Genomic DNA, 27,182 nt, shown 5'->3' with positions numbered 1-27,182 from the left:
GCATTTGATGAGGTACACGACAAAATTTGTGTCGCAAGTGAAGAAGTCTCTGATGGGATATGTTTGACCAGTGTGGGGATGGGAGAATGTACTGCCTTTAAGAACGTTGGTGCATTGTGAACAAGATAAACATGGGAATGTGCCCTTCTTGGGTGTGCGGAGAAATTGTTGTCGTGTTGTGTGTGTGTTGGAGCCTATGTCAGCTCGAATGAGGGAGTCCCTGAGATTTTTGGGGCGTTTTCTACACGGTAGGAGAGGTTGCTGGAATTCTGGAATTTCAGGTAGGGCCCTGGTCAGAACTGACCAGTGTCTTCTGAGGATGCGAAGTACTTTGTTGGAGACTGGATGGTATGTATGTACAAATGGTATTCTGGGGTGAGGGGGAGTGGTGTTGGGGGTGGTGTGGCGTACTGTCATGCTATCCGTGATGACCTGCTCCGGATATCCCCTTTCTCTGAATCTATCTGCCATTTCGACAAGGCGGGCGTTTTGTGTATTGATATCGCTGACTAGGCGTCTGACACGGGTAAATTGTGAACGTGGTATGGCCTGGATGGTTGTGGGGGAATGGCAGCTGGTATAGTGTAAGAGACTATTGCGGTCTGTGTCTTTGCGGTAAAGATCAGTAACCAGGAGCCCTGAGTCGTGGAGGGTAACGGTGGTGTCCAGGAAACTAATGGAATCCACTATCAATCCACTGCTGCCTCCTACCCCATGCCTCAAAAGCCCCACTTTGCACCCAAATGTTGGATTCTCTTTCAATGGTGATGTTGATGATTTATTGATTTATTTAACCTGTACCCGCTTAATGACTATGTGGTCCCATTCACCTTATGCAGCTAGACCCTGCAATTCAGGAGTCCAGTCTGGCTACATGTTCTTACCTGGTGTCAGCAGAGGATATTGCCTCCCTCACTCCGCATACCTTATACCACCATGGTCATTTATGATCCTACCAACGCATTTATGTATATATGTAAATATTTATGTACAATCGCCTTTATGTCTTTCAGTGTTTGACAAAGACCTGAGTGTAGGTCGAAACGTCACACCTTTTGATCACTTCTGTATAAATATAATAAAGTATCACTTTCTGGCATCAAAAACACGTACGGAGTGCTTGGATTTACTTGTACTTGGATATTATCGGGGTGGGAACCCTAATCCTTAACAGCACCCAATATCGATGTGCGACCGCACGAATTAGATGACTACTTGACCCTTACGGTTCGGCACTCGAAGAAACTATGACCAGTTCCTTCTTAACTTACAACCAGGAAGAAAGAGAAGCAATACTATCCCAGGTTAACATTGCACGGGATTTTCTGCAGACACCTCCAACAGAATTCAGAATACGTGACCTCGAACGAACCTCTAAGAGGTTAACAAACTATGAACTACACTGCGCAACCCTGGTAGAATATATCAAGGTTGAAAGGATACCACGTGGCCTGCGGGTACCACTGCGACCTACAATATTTAGTGACAACACTGAATATTGTAAACAATTTGAATCCATATTAAATAAATGTGCTTTTGATCTTATGACACTAACTGTCTCTAATCTCCACAAAGAAATAGAAGAATTGAAACAACAAGTCACCACCATAGAACAACAGTTATCGGATACACTTGCGGCAGAAGAATTCACACAACAGAAAGAACAACTCTCCAAACACCTCAGCGAACACCGAAAACTCGTCGAGGCTGCCAAAAGACGCAAATTCCTCCGTGACACCGAGGATTACAGACAAAAACGAGTCTACAAATGGCACGACAACTACTCTTCCAGACAAGGTCGACATCACAGCAGACCATCATCCAGAGAGTCATCACTTTCGGACTCAGGTCCAGAGAGCTCCACATACCAACGTCAGCAGCATTTTTTAGACCAACACTCACGTCCAAGAGGAAGAAGACGAGGAGGGGCCACAGGCGGACCACCCAGGGAAGGACCCACGATGACAACACGCTCCCAGGTAGGAACTGTCCTAATCCCCAATCCCTTACCGTCAATATATCCTCCCACTCACTAAGTCCCGCACAGATAGAACTACTACAGAAAGGTCTATCCTTCTGCCCCACGTATCAGTTTGATACGTTTCAATTGGACATGGACCTCCAGAGGTTTTTCCGCACCATCAGACTCAAAGGATACTTCCAGGAGTCTGAGAACCCACGACATCCCTTGGTAGATAATACTGACTCCATGATAGATATCAGGAATCTGGGCCTGAGGAACAGAAGCACATTCATGCCACCCAAGTCCATCCCCGCCATCGAAACATACATCCGCATGGTCACCAAGGACATCGAGAAGTTTCGTGGTGACCTCAACCGCGGTCATTACAAAACTCAGAGCAACATGTCAGCCACGGACAGACAAGCACTACGTGCATTACTACAGAACAAGGAGGTTATTATCAAACCCGCCGACAAAGGCGGAGCACTGGTAATAATGGACAAACGAGACTATGTGGATGAATGCCTACGACAATTAAACGAGGAACACATATATCGCAAACTATCCAAAGACCCTACGCCCGATATCAAATCCCTGATCCAAAACACTCTAGACAAATACTTAGAACAGGGCCACATCTCAACAACCACTTCCCGTTTTCTCACTAATCCCCATCCAGTCATACCAGTCTTCTATACCCTCCCTAAGATACACAAACAGCTCAACAAACCACCAGGTAGACCCATCGTGGCTTCAACAGACTCCATTCTATCTCCATTATCCATCCTCCTGGAAAAAGTTCTCACACCTCTAATCCGCAGCACTCGGTCATTCTTACTTGACACCTCATCATTCCTCCATCTCATTCGCACACTTGATCCTATCCCCTCCTCGGCCAGACTAGTCACATGGGATGTGACTAGTCTCTACACATCCATCCAACACAACAAGGGCATTCTAGCCATCACCGAGCTACTGACTGAACACTCCTTCGAAGCATCCAAAATCTCCTTCTACACGGACCTCCTCACTCTAGTCCTGGAACAGAACTACTTCATGTTCCAAGACCAATTCTACCTCCAACTACAAGGGACGGCCATGGGCTCAAATGTAGCACCCCCTTATGCCAATTGCTTCATGGACCATTTTGAAAGACGCTTCATTTACAACCATCCTCTCTTCATACAGCACGCCATCATGTATAAGAGATACATTGATGATATCTTCTGCATCTGGGACGGCCCACCTGAGACACTCCTCCAGTTTCACCACCATATGAACTCCATTTACTCCGAACTACAATTCACATTACATCACGACCCAGTCACCATTAGTTTCCTGGACACCACCGTTACCCTCCACGACTCAGGGCTCCTGGTTACTGATCTTTACCGCAAAGACACAGACCGCAATAGTCTCTTACACTATACCAGCTGCCATTCCCCCACAACCATCCAGGCCATACCACGTTCACAATTTACCCGTGTCAGACGCCTAGTCAGCGATATCAATACACAAAACACCCGCCTTGTCGAAATGGCAGATAGATTCAGAGAAAGGGGATATCCGGAGCAGGTCATCACGGATAGCATGACAGTACGCCACACCACCCCCAACACCACTCCCCCTCACCCCAGAATACCATTTGTACATACATACCATCCAGTCTCCAACAAAGTACTTCGCATCCTCAGAAGACACTGGTCAGTTCTGACCAGGGCCCTACCTGAAATTCCAGAATTCCAGCAACCTCTCCTACCGTGTAGAAAACGCCCCAAAAATCTCAGGGACTCCCTCATTCGAGCTGACATAGGCTCCAACACACACACAACACGACAACAATTTCTCCGCACACCCAAGAAGGGCACATTCCCATGTTTATCTTGTTCACAATGCACCAACGTTCTTAAAGGCAGTACATTCTCCCATCCCCACACTGGTCAAACATATCCCATCAGAGACTTCATCACTTGCGACACAAATTTTGTCGTGTACCTCATCAAATGCCCCTGTGGCCTGATTTACATAGGTGAAACCACCCAAAGAGTCGGCGATCGGATAGGGCAACACAAGTCCACCATCAGGACCAACAACTTACTATTACCTGTTCCAGCCCATTTCCAGAGTAGGCGCCATAACGTATCCCAACTACGGTTTCAAGTCCTTGAACATGTACCTAAACCGAGGAGAGGTGGAAACCGTATACTATTGTTGAAGAAACGTGAATCTTATTGGATTCACACCTTGCAGAGTCTAGAACCACGTGGGATGAACAGAGACTATGAAATTTCTAGCTTTATCTGATGTAAACTGTTATATGATTGTTGTTATTATATGATTATACTAACATGCTTTCTATCTTTCCTTCCCAGAGACCTTAGAAACCATACTTTTCTACAGTGGTAAGATCTCCTACGCACAACCCGCTTTCCATCTCTTATACACTCAATCTACCCCACGTCTCATAGCACCATACCTTCCCCTACATAGACACACCATACTCCGGAATAGACAATTTTACCTATATAACCCCACATCACATCATCCATATCATACTGCATTTACCATTCACTCGATAAGCTCGTGGTACTACTAGCGCAGCCATCACCATGGCAACGCGCTTACACACAGCCCGACATCTACAGAGGCGGACTTACTCACTTGAGTCAACTCCTCCCCTACACGCCTCCATTATACTTACCCCATGACTCACCCGAGCTCCTCCTCTATTCACCGCCACTCCTACACGTCACGTGACTGACACGTGACCATCACGTGATCACCGCATCACACTAAGGGGGCGTATCTTAGCCCTTTTAAACCCTTACACGGCGGCACACAGCAGCAGACTGCCTACAGACACATAGTGTCAATACCGGACGCTCACCAGCACAGCCAGCCTAACCCTGTCTTCCATCCAGATCGGTAACTAGCCATGTTTTTCTTATATTTTCAGGCTTGTCATAGTAGCATCCACTATCAATCCACTGCTGCCTCCTACCCCATGCCTCAAAAGCCCCACTTTGCACCCAAATGTTGGATTCTCTTTCTATGATGATGTTGATGATTTATTGATTTATTTAACCTGTACCCGCTTAATGACTATGTGGTCCCATTCACCTTATGCAGCTAGACCCTGCCATTCAGGAGTCCAGTCTGGCTACATGTTCTTACCTGGTGTCAGCAGAGGATATTGCCTCCCTCACTCCGCATACCTTATACCACCATGGTCATTTATGATCCTACCAACGCATTTATGTATATATGTAAATATTTATGTACATTGAAGTAGACTTGTAGAAATAGTTATTGAATATTTTTGAAGTATTTGCTTTTTATATCCCCTATTCGCTGTAATGCCTCCCCATTTTATACATTTATTTATTCATTAATTTTTTACCCATATATTTACTATGTATTATGCATTTGTTTTAATATCGTTTAGAGCTATTTCCATTTGTACTTGAAGAAGGGTGTTCCGCCTGAAACGCGTTTACAGTTTTTGGAATAAACAATTTGAACTTACCAGAAGACTCTCTCCATAATAGCGCCGTGCCAGCCTTTTTCTTGGTTTTCTAACCCCATTTTATGCTTGTGACACCGGTTCAGCCTTTGCATAAAGCGAATACCGGCAAGCTGTTGGGCAGCTTAAGGAGTATCTCTATGCTAGATTTAAGCTATTTAAGGTGAGTGCGATTCTCAGGGGGGGTACTGTCCATAACCTCCATCTCTATACATATCCCTTGGATATTTTAATTTCAATTTAATTTACATATTCCCATTTATCCTACGATAATACACGAGGCGCCGTCCTCTTGTTTTGCCTCTCTTTTTTTTGTTTTCGTTATAGTATCTGCTCTTATTCAGGGCAGTGATTTAGAACAGTACACCTGTTTGAAACGTGTTGGATATTTTATCTCACTTTAAAAATATTAATGTATTGTCAATAAGATTACAGCATTTGAAGTTGGGCTGGTCCATTCAAATTTTTTAAGGTAATAGAGAAAACAGCAATTCTAGCACTACTGTATGCGGTGCCACATTTTGCACAATTTACCTTCCACCTTTACCTTTATAGCTTTCCATTTTACCACCCTTACACAATACATGACCATTTCTATTATAGTCTTGGTTTTGTTCATTGCTGATATCCATACCTTTTATGGTAACACACTGCATTGTGTGAGAGCATTTTTGTGACCTGACATTTTTAATAGTGCCATTTTGGGGGAATTTTAATTTATTTATTTTTTCAAATGTTTTACTGAAGCTTATAAATAATAATAATAACAATTTTATATATACTATATATATATATATATATATATATATATATATATATATATATATATATATATATAACACTGAGTTGAACCAACTATTAGGCCAATGAGTATTCAAAGATCAATGTGCATTTAATACACTATTAACAAGTTCTCTCTGCCAGTGCCTGATAAATCTGCCCATATATATTGTTTTGCAATTTTTTTCTGCAGTATTCTGTTGATTTCTGTGGAATGCTAATTGTTGCGGTACCATAAGGCAATTGCAGTGCTATCCTTATAGATGACCATGTCTTGGTCTTTTAGAAAAGTCCAGAACTAGAGCTTCCATTTAAGGTGAGAAAAAGGCAAATAAGGATTTTGCTAGCAATTCAGCAGGAGTTGTTTGTTAACCTTATTTTTAGAAACTAAAGTAGCTCATATAAGTACACCTCAAGCTGTTTCATAAAGTTCAAAACTTTTACAACAACAGAACTGCATATAAACTCCATCATTTAAAATATACAACATATCTGTTAACCAAAAAATAACATAAAAAGTTAGTTTATTAAATTTGCTCAGATTGAAATGATAGCTCACAGAAGATTATAGAGAAGCCACCATCTGTTTGAAAAGGAGATCATTTGAATTTTTTTTTTTATAAATGCAAAAGATGTCTGTAATCCAAAATTTATCACTTACACGGAATACAACATGCCCTAAAAGACCACTCAAAAACACTTTAGTAAGTTAAAGTGTTCAAAGGTTACAACCACATAACACAAAATGTCAGATTACAAATAATGGGGCTGAGCCTGTACAAAATGGTTGCATCTTTGAAGAAAATCAACCAGTGGCATAGTACAGTTTTAAGCTGAGTACACAACAGCCTGGCGTTTTCATGATGATACGGGTAGTTATCCTCTTTTTCCAAGAAACGATGCTGTTGCTGAAAAAAAGCGATTTATAAAAATATTTAAATTAGGCTTGTGTATCGTACTATGCTAATGGTTGATTTCCTTTAAGGGTTTAAACTACTAGCCCACTTAGGTAAGGTGCAAAATGTCCTTTTTAGAACTGCCGCTTTCATGTGAAATCTTGCCTTTTTAAGAAATATTCTCCAAAGTCATGTGAAAAAGAGTAATATTTGCATGGGATGAGTCAAGTATCAAAGCTGCAGGGGGAGTACTTCAATTTCGGGTTCTAACCCTAACCTTTCTTTACTGTCCTGTCTACACTGGAGACTAATCATGAAAGGATTGTCTGGGGACTGAAAATCATGGCTGCTTCCTAACACATTGCTACACCTGACCATTGGCGATTGCAGTTCAACTGTATAGAAATGAAAATGTTACAATACCACACACTGCCCATAGTCAGATGTGAAGTAGCACCAACTATTTGTGGAAAAAGTTTATTGTTGTTCTTTATACATTCAGTCCATTAAAACAGCATAGAACTAATGGGGAAGCAGCAGGTCTCCTACCAGCAGATCGGCACATGGGTCACTTCCAGGTATTAAGAATAAAAAGAACATTTCAATGAGTGCCGCACACTGTTTTGTCTTTCAGTTTCATTAAGCACCATTGTCTATTTACCATGATATTTTTTATTGGTTTTTTTAAACTTTAAAGACGGATAGATGTGGGGAGAAGAAGCCGGAGGTGAGTTTAAAGTTTTTCTTTTTCAACAGGGCACAATGTGGCCATTTCAATAAAGGGAGTGGCCCTGCTGTGAAATTTTCATTAAAAGGGGGCCCTGCTGTGGCCATTTCATTAAAGGGAAGCCATCTGTTGTGGCCATTTCACTAAAGGGGCTCCACTGTGGCGATTTTATTAAAGGGGGGCTCTGCTTTGGACATTTCATTTATGGGGGAGGGCTCTGCTGTGGCCATTCCTGGAAAAAAAGAGGGGCTCTGCCGTGGATATTTCTTTAAAGGGAGGCTCTGCAGTGGACATTTCATTAAAGGGGGGTTCTACTGTGGCCATTTCTGTAAAGATGGGCTCTGCAGTGGACATTTCATAAAAGGGGGCCCTGCAGTGGACATTTCATTAAAGGGGGTTCTACTGTAGCCATTTATTTAAAGGGGGTGTCTGCAGTGGACATTTAAGGGGGCTCTGCTATGGCCGTTTTTTAAACAGAGGTCTTCTGCTGTGGCCATTTCATTAGGAGGGACATTAGGGGGGGTTCTACTGTGGCCATTTATTTAAAGAAGGGCTCTGCTATGGACATTTCATTTATGGGTGAGGGCCTTGCTGTGGTCATTTCAGTAAAGGGGGCTCTGCTGTGGCCATCTCATTAAAGGAGGGTTCTGCTGTGGCCATTTCATTAAAGGGGAGTTCCACTGTGTGACATTTCATTAAATGGGGGGTCTGCTGTGGAGATTTCTTTCAAAGGCGGCTCTGCAGTGGACATTTCTTTAAAGGGAGGCTTTGCAGTGGATATTTCATTAAAGGGGGCTCTATTGTGGACATTTCTTTAAAGGAGGGCTCTGCAGTGGACATTTCATTAAAGGGAGCTCTACTGTGGACTTTCTGTAAAGGGGGACTCTGCTGTGGATGTTTCATTAAATGGCTCTTCTGTTGACATTTCATTAAAGAGGGGCTCTGTTGTGGACATTTAATTAAAGAAGTCATCTGCTGTGGACATTTCATTAAAGGGGTGGTCTGCTGTGGACATTTCATTAAAGGGGTGCTCTGCTGTGGACATTTTATCTATCATTTATTAGCATCTTTGAGTTGAGAAGATTAGGCCTCGATACTGTAGATTTTGTAAGCTCACATCTAATGCCATTGTCTTCTGCCCAAAATAGAGGAGTACCTGCATTACATGTAGAAGATTGTAGAGCTAAAGTAGGGTTCCCAAAAAAATTCCAGTATAAAATTTCTGCACTCAATTCTTCAAAGCAATAAGAGAAGTCGGAATATTCAAGGCTACACCAATAAAATAGTTTTACCCTTAAGCCTCTAGTTCATTGAAAAAAGTAGCCCCTTGGTTCTCCATGGAACATTTCATGGAGGCAGGAATCCTGGACAATGCAAAGACTCCTACTAATTTAATGTTGCCCGGTAAAGCCTTCAAATCAACAAAGCTCAATAATTGCATCAATGTGTTGAGTGAAATGTGTTGTACTTGAAAGTAAAAATCTTATAATCTGCACATTTCTACCAGTTGTGTTGGAATTATATAGTTTCTCTGCTGCTGTAGCAGGTACCGTTCATGTGATATCACGGCTGAGCCTCTGTGAACAAACAAAACCTGAAGGGAGGTGAATATACCATGTTGGTCAGTTTAATAACCCCTTTGGCCTTTGTAAAAATAACTTAATTCGAGGCAACCCCTTTAATAACCTAATAACCAAGCATTTTTAAAGTATCTTCACCCTTAGTGACTTAACGGCCATGATTTTTTGGTATACAGCCTAAAAATTGTACAGTAATAAATTATAGAATTTATATTATTCTTAACATTTTAGTTTTATTACAAAAAGGTGGAAAGTGCCTTTTTTCCATTTAGAGGAAAAAATAACATAATTTGTGGAATCATATATTATTAAGGTAATTTTAATATATACTGTAATGTGTACAATGCATACTTCAGCAATGATTTGCACCCATACATTACAGGAGATACTGTAAGGAGGGAGCTCTGTAGGAGAGTTGTTCTCCCAAGGATCATATGACCCCCCGGTTCATTAGAGGCAATGGCAGTGCCTACTAGTGCATTTCAGTGCTATGTAATGAAGAAAGGAGAAGACTTAAATCTTCTCTTCAGGGTCTGCAGTTTTCTCTATTTATGCAGGAGCAGAAAAAACGGCAACAGCAACAAAAAAAACATGAAGAGCTACGACAGGCACCGTTTGCTGTCTAAATATAGTGTGTGGTCCCTACAAGGATAATTCAATCCAACAAGACTGGACTTCTGATTTCTTTTACATCTCCCAATGTTTATATATTGCTGCACAGAATCATGGCCACAATGCATTCACAATTTGATTTTTATTTCAATGCCCATACACTATCCCCAAAATAAATATGCCCACACAATAGAGTTAAAACAGCTCATCTACGTCTTGGAATGTGGGTGGTAACCATAGACAACCAAAGACTAAAAACTATATTTTTTCATTACAGTAATAGGACATCCACCTGAACAAAGGATGAGGATGACGCGTAATCTTTTAAATTATTTTTAAACTAACATAACCTTCGATTTTTCAAAAGTTACTTTTTGGTGAGCTTGACATCCTGAGTAAATGTGCGTGTTAACCTCCTGATAGACGATATAAAATAGAAATATTTATACAGGCATCTTTAGCCAGTGTGATTCAGAAGTTACTCATCTCTCTTTTTGGCTGTTTTTGATTTGGGAGTCCAATAAGCGTTTAAAGAATCTTCAGATGCTCAATTTCCACACGATAATAAATGGCAAGTAAACAAAATAGTTTTCAGGTCAATCCAAGAAAATATATATTTTTAAGATTTGTCACTTGTTTAACACATTCACTACCAGAGTACACTAATATATATTTTTTTCTTTTTTCTTTTTTTTTTTTTTAATAAACTTTTTATTAATTTTGTAAACATACAGATACACATGTACACAAAATCATGACAAATGTTGGCATATATGTTGAATCTTTCCAGAGTGAGTTAAAGCGTTGTTAGTTCAAGTTCGTATTCTTTTGCTGTTGTTAGCTAAGTTCGCCCTGTAGAAATCTGGGTATCCAGTATAGATTACAAAACCAACTTAACTAATCCAAGTGAAAAAAAAACAATAATCAAAAACAGTTTACCGTATTTTCCGGACTATAAGGCGCACTTAAAAGTGGAAATCCAAAGTGCGCCTTATAGTCCGGTGCGCCCTATATGAGGGCAGCGGACCCTACTTACATAGGTCCCCGCTACCGGAGACAGCAGATCTCCAGCGGGAACTGCAGACCACGCGGCACGAACAACTTCTGCCGCGTGGTCTGCAGTTCCCGCTGGAGATCTGCTGTCTCCGGTAGCGGGGACCTATGTAAGTATGGCCCGCTGCCATCCTCCACCTCCTGCTCACCTTCCCCGCTCACGTCGCCGCGTCTCGTCAGGTCTCGTCTCTGGGTCGCGTCCCGACGCGTCTCCGCTCCGCCCCCGGACCTCCGCCACGCCCCCGACCCTGCGCCTTATAGTCCGATGCGCCTTATATATGGAATTATTACATATATAAGGCGCATCGGACTGTTGCGCCTTATATTCCGGTGCGCCTAATGGCCCGGAAAATACGGTAAACATTCAGAAACAGTTCAAACAATGACCTAAGAGTATCTTGGATATAGCTGATGCTATCCTTGGTAGTTAGGGCTCTTGATCCATTTTTCCCAAGCTAGAGTATATTTATGGTGTTTGTTCTCTTGAATAGAGATGTGTTTCTCATATATGCAGTTTGTGTTCACCTGGTTAATTACTTCCTTTATACCGGGACAGTGGGTTACCTTCCAATATCTAGTATTTATGAGTTTTGTGGCCATTAACGTGTGTGATGATTGTTCTGTTGGATACAGGAAATTTTTCTATTCCTATTAAAAGTAATCCTGTAGCTGGTGAAGGTTGGATGGAATGATTCCTCACCATTATGTTGGAGGAATTGTGGAGAAAGAGGAACACTATTGCATATACTACGGTCATGCCCAAAAATCAGACCATTATGGAAAGAAACATTCCATATTATTTCAAACACACTCAATCGTTCCATCCAACCTTCACCAGCTACAGGATTACTTTTAATACAGGCGGTCCCCTACTTAAGGACACCCGACTTACAGACAACCCATAGTTACAGACGGACCCCTCTGCCCCCTATGACCTCTGGTGAAGCTCTCTGGATGCTTTACTATAGTCCCAGACTGCAATGATCAGCTGTAAGGAGTCTGTAATGAAGCTTTATTGATAATCCTTGGTCCAATTACAGCAAAAATTTTGAAACTCCAATTGTCACCGGGGCAAAAAAAAAAAAAAATGTCTAGAACTTCAATTATAAAATATACAGTTTCGACTTACATACAAATTCAACTTAAGAACAAACCCCCAGTCCCTATCTTGTACGTAACCCGGGGACTGCCTGTATATATTTTTTTCATTTCCGAATTCATAGTTGCAACTTCTTAGCAGCACATGATTGCACATACTCTAGAGGCAGATAATAAAAGAAAAAAGTGGACAAGTCCGTTTCTGTATTCCAGCACTTTTTTGTGCTCTGTTTTTTTGTGGTGCAAGTTGTACTCAATATAGGTGACACTTTTGCAGACATTTCTGTTTAATTTATATACTGTAGGTTTCTAAATTACCAAAAAGTCAAAAAAGAAATTATCATTATTTTTATTATCAATGATTTAACATTTTTGTATAGATTGCTACAGTTAAGATGATACATAATGCATGTTTATTTTATTATTATCATTTAGATTTTAGTTTTTCACATTTTTTAGTTTTAGTTTTTTTGTTTACATTTTTTTATGTTATAATATACAAGAATGTATCTTACAGCAACCACATTAACTAGTTTCTTGTATCAACCAAGACAAAAAAGTATCACTTTTGGCAAACAAAAGTCTCAAAAACTAGTACAAGAAACCAGACAACATGGTGATCCCCCCATGGACTGCATGCACATATGAGATGTAGACACAGGTGATTTCTCTTATTAACCCCTTAATGACTTGGCCTTTTTTAGTTTTTTCACTTCCATTTTTCACTCACCAACTTCAAAAATCTATAACTTTTTTTATTTTTCCACATAAAGAGCTGTGTAATGGCTTATTTTCTGCGTAACAAATTGCACTTCATAGTGACGGTATTTAATATTCCATGGCGTGTACTGGGAAGCAGGAAAAAAATTCCAAATGCAGTGAAAATGGTGAAAAACCACATTTGCGACGTTTTCTTGTGGGCTTGGATTTTACAGCTTTCACTCTGCTTCCCAAATGACATGTCTACTTTATTCTTTGGGTCGGTACGATCACGTGGATACCAAATTTCTATAGGTTTTATAATGTTTTCATACATTTAAAAAATTAAAACCTCTTGTACAAAATATTTTTTTATTTTGCCATCTTCTGGCGCCAATAACTTTTTCATACTTTGGTGTACGGAGCTGTGGGTAGTGTAATTTTTTGTGAATTTTGATGGCGTTTTCATTGCTATAATTTTTGGGACTGTGCGACCTTTTGATCACTTTTTATGAATTTATTTAGATTATTTTCGACTTTGGACGCTATTTTCAGTTACGGGGTTAAACACAGTGAAAAACTGTTATTATATTTTGATAGATCGGGCATTTTCAGACGTGGCGATACCTAATGTGTTTATGATTTTTACTGTTTATTTATATTTATATCAGTTCTAGGGAAAGGGGGGTGATTTGAATTTTTAGGTTTTTTTATTATAAATTTTTTTTTAACTTTTTTTTATTTTTACTTTTACTATTTTTCAGACTCCCTAGGGTACTCTAACCCTAGGTTGTCTGATCGATCCTATCATATACTGCCATACTACTGTATGGCAGTATATGTGGATTTTACCCCCCATTCATTACAATGTGCAATTAGCACATTGTAATGCATGGGTTAAAACGAAGTAGCCTCGGGTATTCGGAACACCCGAGGCTACCATGGCGATGGATCGCCGCTCCCCGTGACGTCATCGGGGAGCGACGATCCGCGACAAGATGGAGGCGCCCATGCACCCGAGGTGGCGATTGAGGTGAAAACACCCGCGATCGGTGCTGCAATATGCAGCAAAGACTTACCGGCTACGGAGAGGGCTCGGCCCACGAGCCCTCTCCATGCACCGGGACCCGGCATGTGCCGTACTAGTACGGCGCGCGTCGGGAAGGGGCTAAAAAGCATCTTCATCAGTGGGTTTGGCAGCATTTAACTGGTTCAATGGGAGAAAGCGGTTCCTTGAATTCCCATGCAGCAGGCTTGTTGCAGAAATTCTGCAGCCCCTCTATTTGATGGGGTTTGTAAAAACCCATGTGTCTATGGTCAAAGTGACCCCATTCATAAAATATCAACAATTTCTGCAACAAGTCTGTTGCATGTGAATTTAACCTCCAAGTGGAGCTGCAGTTGTTTTGCCATTCTATACATTACATGGATACAGTGATAGTAATCACATCCTTGTTGTGAGTCATTAACCATTAAGTTTGCAATATGTGTCATATGGAACATCTTAAAGGAAACCTACCACCACAAATCTACCTATAAAGGTAGATCGGGTGGTAGGTGAATCAATGGGACGTGAGGATAGCCCTTTTAAGGGCTAATCCTCACGTCCCCGCACTGTTTTATAAACTTTTATTACTTATATATGTTAATTTACTTATGCGGCTACCGGGGCGTGGAGTAGCCGCATCTGAGGTTACACGAGGCGGCTACTCCACGCCCCGGTAGCCACATTACCCCTCCTACTCACCATGTTCGGCGCGCAGCTGCTCGTAGCTGCGCGCCCTCGTCCGCCGATCCTGCCGTCTGCGCATGCGCAGAACAGCAGGCCCGCGCCTGCGCGGTCACTGCTCTGAAGCCGGGGCTGCGCAGGCGCGGGCCTGCTGTTCTGCGCATGCGCAGACGGCAGGATCGGCGGACGAGGGCGCGCAGCTACGAGCAGCTGCGCGCCGAACATGGTGAGTAGGAGGGGTAATGTGGCTACCGGGGCGTGGAGTAGCCGCCTCGTGTAAACTCAGATGCGGCTACTCCACGCCCCGGTAGCCGCATAAGTAAATTAACATATATAAGTAATAAAAGTTTATAAAACAGTGCGGGGACGTGAGGATTAGCCCTTAAAAGGGCTATCCTCACGTCCCATTGATTCACCTACCACCCGATCTACCTTTATAGGTAGATTTGTGGTGGTAGGTGCCCTTTAAACACTAGAGACTAAAACAGAAATATGCTCTGGATCATTAATGACTGGTCAAATGTATGTGCTCTATTCTTTAAAGGAAATCTATCATCAAATCCATCATGATAAACCAGAGACACTTACTCATAGATCCAGGCACTGTGGTAATATTTTTTTAAGCATGCTAATGAGCCTGAAGGGCTCCTGTGGGTATTACCTCTGCTGCATTAAAACAGCCTGTGAAGCCAAAGCAACTGGTAACAACCCTAGGAGCCCTTCAGTCTCATTATCATAATTTTAAAAGTTGATTTTAGAAGGAAGAAGGCAATGGATAAAAAAATAGAAGAAGGTAGCTGAATCTATCCCTGTATTAACATTCTGTATTTTGATGGTAGATTTATTACTCCAACAATCACAAGCATTGCTTCAAACTTCACTAGAATATAATAAACACCTGCGGTGGAAGTCCATTACAAATGTGCTTGGTGGAAATAAGCAAGTACTCCGAGCACTGACTCACTCTCATTAAGTAAGTTTAGGTAGTCTCAAATTTTGCATTGTTAAAGGGAACCTGCCAGTTTCCTCATCAGGTAATGGAAATGTTCCAATTTATCTACTCACAGTACACTTTTCCAGAATAGCTAATGTCTAATAAAGCCCACAATTTATTTGGCATATGACGTGTACTCATTTATTGTCTCCCTAAGGTCAGCCAATGAGGGTGGTCAGAATAGTTTGACTTGTTCTGTGATATGATTAAAAGGCACATTAATAAACTGAGCACATGTATATTTTTTACATCCTTAGGATCAATTTAGCCTCTCAATCTAGAACTTTTCTTAACCTCTACATTTTTACACTCTATTACAGGTATTATATTTCAGCATAAGCTATGTTGTCTGACTATTTTGGTCGTAGGTCTGGTCTAGTGTTCAGGACAGTTGTAATTTATATGTATTTTTTGGGTGTTTGTATTCTGTTCTGAATTTATTTTGGAGCCTGGTTTGTGGCATTTATTTATATGTATTAATATATAGGCTGTGAATAACTGGACAAAGTACCGGACTAAAAATGACTGGGTTGCAAACTTTACACAGTCAACAGTAGTTATGGTGATCTGGACTGGATGGCAAAGATCAGGAAAGAGAAACTCCGCAAATGTCTGCTATAAATTCAATTTTTCATAAGTGACATATCTGATGATTGCAAACATGTCAGTTATGTGAATATGTATATTCCACAAAAAGCGTACAAAACATTTCCAGGTAGCCCAGGCCTATTTGTAAGACTGGGTGTTCTATCCCTCCGGTCAACAGAATACAGTCAGTAATGATTGGACCGAGCCCAATCACAAGCACAGTCACACAGAGTAGGGCGGTTGTTTGCTAGATAGAAGAGTGTCTACAGAAGGGACACCATATTTCATTACAATATACCCTACATAGGCACATGTATTCTTGTAATGAGATAACCCTTTAAACCCACATACTTTTAGCTACTAATTTATTATTATCGTTATAACAATTAGTATCTAGTGACTCACAAAAACTAAAGTTTCATTATTTATCACACAAGTATCACTTTATCAACCTTCAATGCTGGGCTTTATTAAAGTTGCCACTTATATCTTGTAGCTACATGATAAGATTGCAGGTACTACAGGTTCTTAAAAGGTTTACTACTGGGATCACTCCCAAACACTGTGCAAAGGTTTACCCCAACTCTTTGAGATTATCCCTTTGAGTAAGTCTTTCAGTCTTCATTTTAGACTATTTTGAAATAAAGTCATACATTTTTAGTGTAAAAATTCATAATGTCTAAGACATAATGGGGCACATTTACTAAGTCCCTTGCACCATTTTTCCATCTGACTTTTCACGTTCTTTTAGGTGCAAACTGCTTGCACAGGTATTTAAGAAGTGTCTGCACCACAAATGTGTCGCATGCAACCCTTTTGTGCCTGCAGCTTCACTAGACCCCATGCAACACAAATTAGGGGGCGTTAAGGTGCATGGTCAGACCTTGCTCCATATTTAACATGCAAAGTCTGACAGAAGTGTGTCGCAGGCCCTATGTTAAAGGTACACCAAAAAAAGTTGGTGCATTCTGGCGAGGCAGTGCAGGGAGCGCCAGATTCATGATAAACAACCGCCAGAAATCCTGAATCTGGCGCACCCTGCTCTATACAGAGGCAAGCTCCATTTAGTGCAGTTTCCACTGTTCTTAGTAAATGTGCCCCAATGTGTAACATTTCAGTTACGAAATTGTACAACTAAAACTCTGTCCATACCACAATCCTTGTGTATTTTTATTGGATATATCAGATAATCCCTGGACATATGTAGCCATATGCCACAACATACTGTGTTTTTCAATATAGAATAAAGTTATACTGTACTGTATGATTTTCAATGTAGTAACGGAAAATATATGCCTGTAAATACTGCCCAAATGTGTGTCAAAACCTCCTTCTTGACATATGTCAGGCCTATTAATTATATCATAAGATTTTTTGGCCTATATACTAATGACCTTTAATGCTAGATATTGGTAAATAGAAAACAGATTTGGTTGAATCTTATGTAACAAGATTCCACTGTACATTCATTATTAAAAAGAAAAGGTAAAAAAAAAATTCCTGCGAACTATTTTCTCTGCTTTGCTAAAGACTTTTATTTTATAAGGATTTTTACACTGCAATAAATCCTTACATGCCCTTCCAAGCCTGATAAACAGCTGTTTTTATTGTGTTATAATAAAAATGAATTCTAAACAAGCGAGAAGAAGCATTGTTCCATGTGGTTTGGCAATAAAGAAAATCTTTATGCTAGTAAGAGAGGATGAAGAACTTCAGAGTGACTCTGATCTTACACTTTATTAAACATTATTCTATTGCTTATAGATTTTCTGCCTCAAATCCTTTGTAATAAGCCCGATAATACGATATATGTAGTCTGCCACATATCTGGGTCTTACGTTACAATACATTACAATAGTGAAAAGTGCCGAATCTGATGAAAATGAAAGTGAAAATCTGGCTACTCGCAGTGCGAAATCGAAAAGGAATAAAAGAAAAAAAAATAAAACTTCAACTAAAACATTTAACCCTTCTGTGACAAAGGCTCGTTAGTACCAGAATGTTCAGGTCAAATTTTGCAGTACTGTTCTGCTCTTCTTTATATGACAATATCTTTGGAACAGCTTTACATAGTATAACTTTTACTTTATGACATGTGACTTTAACTTATTTTCATGACTTCATGTGAGACTTTAACAATATATGATAGTTTTATTGATTACAAGTTTTTTTATTTATTCATTTAGCAGACAAATTAATCATAATGTGAAAAATAGGCTTTTCTGCCATTTTCCCATTAACGTTTTTAAAATAAGTGGTAAAAATATGTTAAATATATGTAAAAAATATGTACAGAATCAATATGTCACTGTTCAGCAGGTTCAGCTACAGATGCAGAGTGTGCATGTACTTCTGCTAACTGTAAGTTCTGTCTCTTTGCAGCTCATTCTCCGTTGTGCCTTCAGCTGATATGTATTACTGGGAGCTGTACATATTTATTACAGGGGGCTGTGTATATTGCTGGCAACATTTACTCTACTGAAAAAAATTGTGGAAAGCACTCCACCAGTTTGTGCCCAGGGGCCTCCAACAACTTTAATCTGGCCCTGCAGTTAAAGAATTGCAAACTTTTTGCTTTAGCTAAGGTCATTACCAACAGGAAAATATTGGGATAATAAGAAATCAGGTATAAACAGTTTTATTCAGTAATTTTAAATTGTAGGAAACTCCATGTAAATATTTAGATCAACATATCAGCATCATGATGTCTATGTCACAAGGACAACTTCTTCAGGACAACAATAGTTATAGTAATCACATTACTGAGAATAAAAAAAAAAGTTCCACCAGTAAAAGAAAATTCTTTATTGCATAATCTGAGCAAGGTTGAGAGGAGACTATGTAGAAGAGATGACATCCGTTTTGTGTGTTTATCGTTCTTTTTCTAGGCCAGAGGAAGCACAACCATTGTGGGAAATAGCTGTGCTTTGTGGCTGAGCACCACCAACTTTGAGACGTTATTCCTCTATTCCGAGGCAGAGCTGCCGGCCTGGATCATGTAGTGGAGCATCGGAAAGGTGAGTTTCATGTTTTTTTATGTCCCAAACAGGCCCCAAATGAGTCCTTACTGGGTCTTATGGCCAGTCCGCCCCTGCAAGTAAGGTTTTCTTGGCACCAGTACAGACTGCATAGTGCCACTGTCTATTGGATAATAATGCAGTATAGGAGGAACTTATGCACTATTCCAGAACATTATTTTTACCATCAAAACTAAGCATGATAAACCATGAACACTTACTCAAAGATCCAGGCACAGTGACTGTGGTAATCTTCTTATATTCGTTATCCATGGCCTCCTTCCTTCTAAAATCAACCTTTTCAAGTTATGCTAATGATCCGAAATGGCTACCCCAACACCTCTATGATCTGGCTTTACAGGCTGTCACACTGTCTCACCCTCGCTCTGTTTCCTCAGCAGATGTGTAGTGAACACTTTCTACTCACTGCTTAAGTGCAGAGGGACCAGCGGGGAGGATGAGACAGTGTAATAGTCTGTAAAGCCAGATGACATAGGGGCTGGGGTGAGCAGGAAGTGCTCACTACACAAGTGCTGAGGAAGCAGGGGAAGGATAAGATAGTGTAAGTTTTGCACATTTAATCTGGAAACATGTTCTCCTCATGGTCTTAACCTTAAACATGAACTGATGATAAATTATTAATGTCTTGCTAAAATGATGAGGGAGGTTACCTTGTATATTATAATTATTTGATGTTACATTAATGTATTTATATATAAAGTTGTGATCTTGTTTAAATACGATTGGTACTTACCCAATTCATTCTCGGAGTATCTTTGTTTTTATATTTATAATTTTTTGTGCTTTTACAATTTTTAGTCTTTTCTGTTTTTTCTTAGACATAATTTACACAGCGTGCTTAGTGGGTTCGAGAGCTGGAGAACGGCGTCCTGTTTTGAGATTGTCTGTCTGGGATAATTCCCCCTCAGTATCACATGATCGTACAGCTGTCAATCTTAGACCAGCTGATCCCTCCAAGGTTTTCTCCTTGCTCTGGCCTCCACCTCCCGCACCACTCACAGGCAGTAAACTCCACATTATCATTATTGATGTATAGAATCAACAAATATTTATATATTTTTTGTATTTCATTGAATATTTATATGTATTTCACACTAATTTTAAAGTTTTTATGTAATTCTGTACTTGCCCAATTACTTTTTCACATGGTGAAATATAAGGATTCAGCCACACCATGTGAAAATAGTTATGATTAAGGGCTGTTGTACTGCCTGAAATGCGTAGACCGAATGTATGGATGTTTATGCTGAACAAGCACCTTAACGAATAAAGCACTAATGCTGGATTGTGATTTGTCTTTTCTTGGAAGATAGTGTAACAACCTGTAAAGGGTAGGGGAGCCCCTCAGGCTTATCAGCATAACTTAAAAAGTTTATTTTAGAAGGAATGAGGCCACAGATAACAAATATAAGAAGATTACAACACTGCCTGAATCTATAAGTAAGTGTCCCTGGTTTAGTATGCTTCATATTGATGGTAGATTTTCTTTAAAGCAGTGTCTGCAATATGAACCAAATGAGCTATGTATGAAAAAATTAGGCAATTTCGAACATGTTTCATGTTCAGACTCCATACAGGTCTTCTGTCAAAGATACATGATCAGAGGGCTTTTTAGTCTACTTTAATCTCTTCTGTAAACATTTTCTACTGAATGTCTCAAAAAAAATATAGCTAAATTTAACTAAACTTTTAATTACAAATGAAAAAGGTGTAATGTAGGAAACATGCATAACTGAAGCCAAAATGAAAGTGTCTTAACAAAATAGCCTCACACCCACCAAATGGGTGATACATGTTGTACATACCCGTTATACTAATAGAGCCTATTCATATTACTAGAAAACAAGAAACGCAAATTCAGAGATTCCAGTCCACAGATCATTATCTTTATTGTAACATATGAAAAATGTATACACAATGAGTAGAACAAGATTGTTTAAGGTAGTAAATATTTTATCAAATCCTCTGCAGATTTAATTTAATTGAGTTTCCTCATTCTCTAACCATTCTCTCTCCTTTACCTCATGGTCTTCCACTTAGCATTTGTGGGAACTTAATGTGCTCCTTTGAAACAGTCGCACACATTTCTTGAGATGCTGTCAGTATTTGAGATTATTGACCTATCAACAGACTATAGAGCTGTCTGTGCAATTCTGTATTTTAGAAACCTACTACAGTCCTTTGTAAATTCTGGTTCTACCATTTTCTAAACTAATATTTGGACTGCAGATTAGTCAGCAGTCTTAGCAGGGATGGACTATATCCTAAGAGGGCGGGTTTTGTTTGTGTATGGATCCTATATTTTATGTGGGGTTGCTTCACAGCAGCACATTAGAGCCTAGAACAAAAGCATTACAAACCCTTAAGGGCCCTTTCACTTGACTATTTTGATACTATATATAAACGAACAAAGGATTCCATAAGCATGTATTTATAGACAAAAAAGGGAAAAAACACAATGAATTTGACTTATTTTGGATGCAACAAAATACCAATGCTTTACCTTTATCTTTCTGTATTCCAATATTCATTTTGTAGGAGGATATTTCCATTGAGCCTGAAACCCAGCAGACAATGTAGCTGTTGCTTCACAAACACAGATATCTACATTGTGTGCCAGGTGCATGCCACAATCTGGATGGTCTTCAGTATACATTGTATATTATCTGATTTGTTACCTGTTCCCTTGATTCTTAATGAGTAAAACGATACCATGCACAGGATTTAAACATTTTCTGGATTATCAATAATACAGAGAATAAAATTAAAAGACAATTTTATATAATAAGATGATAGCACTCTTCTCCCAATGCTCATAAAATCAAGAGGTGTGATAAAAATGCTGCTAGAGACCCAGTAGCCAGATGTAGCTGCTGAACATAACACAGGATCTACACTGGTTACTGAGCGGCCAGCAACACTATGCTCATCTTCATTCTGCATCAAACAAAAACACTTCATACCTGAAATAAAAGAGACAAAATATTAAACTTGCAGTTTACATGACAAATATTTAGAGCAGACAGATTGACAGAATACATACTAACCAACCATACTACCAAACCAGCCTCAGCTGACAACTCATTTATGGTGGGGACGGACAGCTATCAGAGGATCATGGCAATCTAAGATACTAGGACTTTTTGTTGATCACACACATACATATATTGTATTTATATATAGGATAGGTCATCAATTGGTGGGGTTCTGGCACCTGCTGATCAGCCTGATGAAGCAGTCCCAATACTATGGCGAGTTCATATCCATGGGTCATATGAACGCTGCTATCTCTTCAAACAGCTGAAGAGTTGGGGGGTTTGTGTGTCAAATGCCAACCAATGTGTACAAAAAGCGAGTTGAAAGCCACAAACCAAAACTAACATTTTCATCAAGTTTTACATTGTAGCATAAACAAACAAATTCAACCCAAATCAACGTCTGCCTTAAACTACAATATTGGACAACCTAGTATTGGACAATCTAGTGGTTCATATTTAAAGGAAATCAACCATTTGAAAAAACACCAAAAAAATACACATAGGTATACTCACCTCCGCTCCTTTTGATGTTGATCCAGGAGCTGCCCTTCACTAAGCTTGACACTCCAGAATCACCTAGAAATGTATAATTAGCAGCCCAGAGCATGGAGGCAAGATGTCCGGCACTCCGGGCTGCTAACTTTGCACGCCGTCACATTCCACGCGCCCCAGTTCCTCCAACTGTTGCCTTAAAGAAAATCAACCATTTGAAAAATAACAGAGAATACTCACCTCCGCTTCTATTGATGTTGATGCCTATTGATGTTGATTATGCATGCCTCATGTTGGGATTGGGAGGTGACGTCACACGTGGGGTGTGAATTCTCCCAGAGTATCCCATCGGAGAGGGAGGAGACGTCATGCGAGAGACGTGAATTCAACAAGAAGCATCAACATCATAAGGAATGGAGGTGAGTATTCATAGGTGTTTTTTTTTTTTTTTTCAAATGGTTGATTTCTCTCAAGGCAACAACTGGAGGAACTCATTATTTAGGTTATTAACAAATAATAGTTGTCAAAGTCCATTTTATAATTCTAACAATAATCTTAACACTTTGATGTTGTGAAAAAGCTCATGGATCTTTTTTAATGTTTTTTTTGTTCTTGGTAGAAAGCTCTACCAGGGCACCTATAATACTAAAAAAATGTTTTAAAAGCTGCAGTTATCGTTTACATGCTTGAAGATCCTTGAATAAAAAGCTACTTGTTGATATAAAATGGTCTTGAAAAATGACTATTTTTGTGAAACCAATACAGGCAGTCCCCGGGTTACGTACAAGATAGGGTCAGGAGGTTTGTTCTTAAGTTGAATTTGTATTATGTAAACATTTTTTGCTGTAATAGGACCAGGATTATGAATAAAGCTTCATTACAGACACTGTACAGCTGATTATTGCTATCTGGGACTATAATAAAGCATTCAGAGAGCTTCACCAGAGGTCAGAGGGGTCTGTCTGTAACTATGGGTTGTCTGTAAGTTGGGTGTCCTTAAGTAGGGGACCGCCTGTATATACTTTTACTTAAATTATTTGGCTTAGTCAAATCCACAGAAGTAAAGAATAAAACTTTGAAGGTGGTTATAGAAAAACACCCACAAAGTGCCTCAGGGAGTGAAGAATCACTGGAGAGAAAGGTTCACATGTAAGAAAACATATTATTAAATGGGTGCAGTTTCATTAGCATAGAGTAAATACTTGTGGATGTGAGAAAGAAATTCAGAGCAGCTTCTAGACAATGGCGGTTGTACATGAGAGAGGAATTAGGACTATGGTGTTCATGTATTACATTGTGCAATGCATATGATACACGTTGTCTGGAGGACAATTGAGTCATATAGACAGGCCTGTTTTTACTTGCTGAGATCAAATTCATATCAAAGAGTCCTAAAATTCAGAATGATACACATACCTATAAGATATAAGAAATAGTCTCAGCTTAGTAGTGCCTATGGTAATGTGTTCCATGACTTGTCGTAGACTGTTTAAGTAGTTCTCTGATTGTTCATTACCGTCTATAGAGATCTGCATTTTTCAGATTCCAAGAATTCCAGAAGACACTTGGGATCTAAAACAATATCAATTAACACCCAAAAACTGCTGAAAACTAAAGAGGAAGGTAGTATCAGTTTTTTGTTAATAAAGACAGGCACTTCCATTGAGCTACTTGTGTATGCACATGGGGTTACTGTGGCTGGAAGATAAGAAATAACAGACTGTGGAATATGATGGCGCTTTATAAATAAAGATTATTATTATTATCATACACAGAATAATTACTAAAACAAAGTTATAGTGGGTATGAAATTGAGAAAATGATATAACCAGTTCAAAACTAGACTACATTAAAAATAATAAATTTTTTTTCATTGTTTTTGTTAGTCTATAGGGTTTATTCTTATATTAGTAACTTTGCATGTTGTTCATATAAGGAAAATCAGTGTTTTCCATCATCAACTACACCCCCCCCCCACACACACACACTGTAAATTACATAGTTAAGTTAAATCCCATTACCTATGGCAGTCATTTTGATATAATAACATTAAATAATTTTTGGTCACCAGGGGAGAAGGCTGGAGCACAATTTTTTGTAATGGTAAAGTTATTTGCTTTTTACTTTATTTATTTATGGTGCTTTCCATATTTAAAATACGGTAGGTATTCATGGCTCATGGGTGGACTTATATATACATTGCACATATTCAACATTGGATATCTGATTTCTACTGTAAGTGGGTGACTGTGAGAACTGTGAATCTGTACAGTAGCCTGCCATAGGAGTTGGTAATAACAGGTGCAGCAGAGTGCTTCAAAAAGGGTCTAGATGCCCTTTACATCAAAATAACATTGATGGTTATGTTATAATATAAAATTGTGTTTCCTTAGATCTCTTCCTCATCCTTACATTTCCTTCCTTGATTGTACTTACTGGACATATGTATTTTTTTGATAATGCCTTCATAGAGAGGGTAAACGTCACTTTTTTATTACGGTCAAATAAAGAAATACTTTTTTAAGGAATGCTGCTTCGCTACTATATATATTACATTTCCTTGTAGGACTCAGAAACCAAGTCAATGTGTTACATGTTTCGTTAAGCAACTACATGGATTTGTATATGGATTCACAAAACCCATCATCTCCTCATCCTAGAGTTACACATCAGTGAAGTCAGTTTCAGTGGTCTACCATCGTAGCCTTTTAGGTGGTTAAAATATGAAAAGCTACCGTGTGGCTGATGTGACATCTGCTCTTCAAGGGTAATAATAGTTAAAAAGAAAAATGAATAAAATTAAAGCTAAAATATTTTTGTCACCATTGTCATGCCCTTTGTAATCCAGTAGAGATGTAGGATACATCTAAAACATAAAGGGACAATTAGTAATGGCTACAGAACAGATCTACAGAATAGGCCTATAATTTGTCCCAGTGACAGCTGGATTTTCAAATATTTTTTTGACAGATACCTTACAGCTGATCATTGCAGCCTGGGACTGAAGTAAAGCATCCTGAGAGCTTCACCAGATTTCACAGTTGGTAGTGAGGTCAGTCTCAACCTAAAGTCAGAGGCAAAGTTTGAACAGTCATAACATACTGTAATACAGTAGTATTGTAGGTTTTGTATGAACATTCCATTCCTAGGGGTTTAAACATCTTATAAGGGGATGGGGGCTGAACAAATATAGTAAAATATAAAAATAAATAAAACATTTTAAACAAAGGCCTGTTCCTGAAGGTTAAACACACAAAGCCAAGTCTTGCTTCCATGAATCTTTCTAAACTTGAAGGTTTACAAGTTATTTTGCCATTTCAAGAATAGACAACTGACTTTCGGAAGTACGGTAAAACCTGGTTTATATTGAATCAATCAACCTAAACAGTAGATGGTCCCAAAGATGGCTTTAATACTGTGATCATAGAAGCCCTGACTCTACAAACCTTTCCTCTTGTAATATATGGATGTTACATAGAAAAAAAAAAGAGTTTGCAACAGAGGCTGTTTCCTAATAAACTTCAACAAAGGATGTAACTTGAATATAGCCGTTTCAATCCAAGTGAATAAAAAATATTGTGCCTTACAAAGCTAAAGCCAATGCAACAAGTTCAATAAAAATAGGAGTCATTACAGGGGACAGAACTCATAAATACAAGGCACGATAGAAAAAACACAGTTGAGTGTGGCAGTTCATCATGTAGCTGTACAAACATGAAAATTCAGGGCATTAATTGGGTTGATAAATGGAAAAAAATACTTTGCATCTTAATTCATAAAAGAGGCTTCCTGTCCTTCTTCCCTAAAACACAGTTCAAGAATTTAACAGCTTAAAGATTTTTACACACTCATTTACATACAGTATTTTATTATTTATCATTTATTTAAACTGCCTGGCTCTTTAAATGATCAGATTTCATGACTTCATATGAAGGTCTAGGACTCTGAATCAATAAAGCACTTACTCTACTAGTGTGGGGCTAAGATTAAAGAAGAACTTGATTAAGGCTTAAAGGTGATAATACACTATTGAATTTCCCTGGTATGGTGTATACAGGTATTCTCTATAAAGCATCAATCATTGTATCAATATGACCTATTTTAGGCGTACAATGTCTTGTTAGGTAAGTGAATAATTCCATAAATAGTCATTAATAGTCCCAGGCACCGAGTTACGTGATGATGAAGTCACAGTTTACTAAGTGCGTGTTTATTATTATTATAGATTGCACATACCTGAAACCTTGTGACCGTTCATCAAACAATGTAATATCACGAGCCGGTCGTCACTTGACTTTGACGTTAACTATTTAGTAAATTGCATGGCTAAAAAAAAAAAAATTACTTCTAAAGGACAGACTGAACATTTCAA

The 27,182-nt window shown here is 39.1% G+C and overlaps 1 long non-coding RNA gene across 1 annotated transcript in view; it reads left to right on the top strand.

Annotated features, from left to right (window-relative positions):
* The window catches only part of LOC140119102 (uncharacterized), a 32,763-nt gene extending 12,231 nt beyond the window's left edge, over nt 1-20,532 (top strand). Inside the window, exons 2-3 of the long non-coding RNA XR_011853329.1 lie at nt 19,131-19,259; nt 20,099-20,532. This is a non-coding gene — a long non-coding RNA (uncharacterized lncRNA). The remainder of the gene's footprint in view (nt 1-19,130; nt 19,260-20,098) is intronic.
* Nucleotides 20,533-27,182: the final 6,650 nt, after the last annotated feature.

The sequence above is a fragment of the Engystomops pustulosus genome, chromosome 2, assembly GCF_040894005.1.
Source record: "Engystomops pustulosus chromosome 2, aEngPut4.maternal, whole genome shotgun sequence".
NCBI classification, from domain to species: domain Eukaryota; kingdom Metazoa; phylum Chordata; class Amphibia; order Anura; family Leptodactylidae; genus Engystomops; species Engystomops pustulosus.
This window is presented reverse-complemented; position numbering and strand designations above follow the sequence as displayed.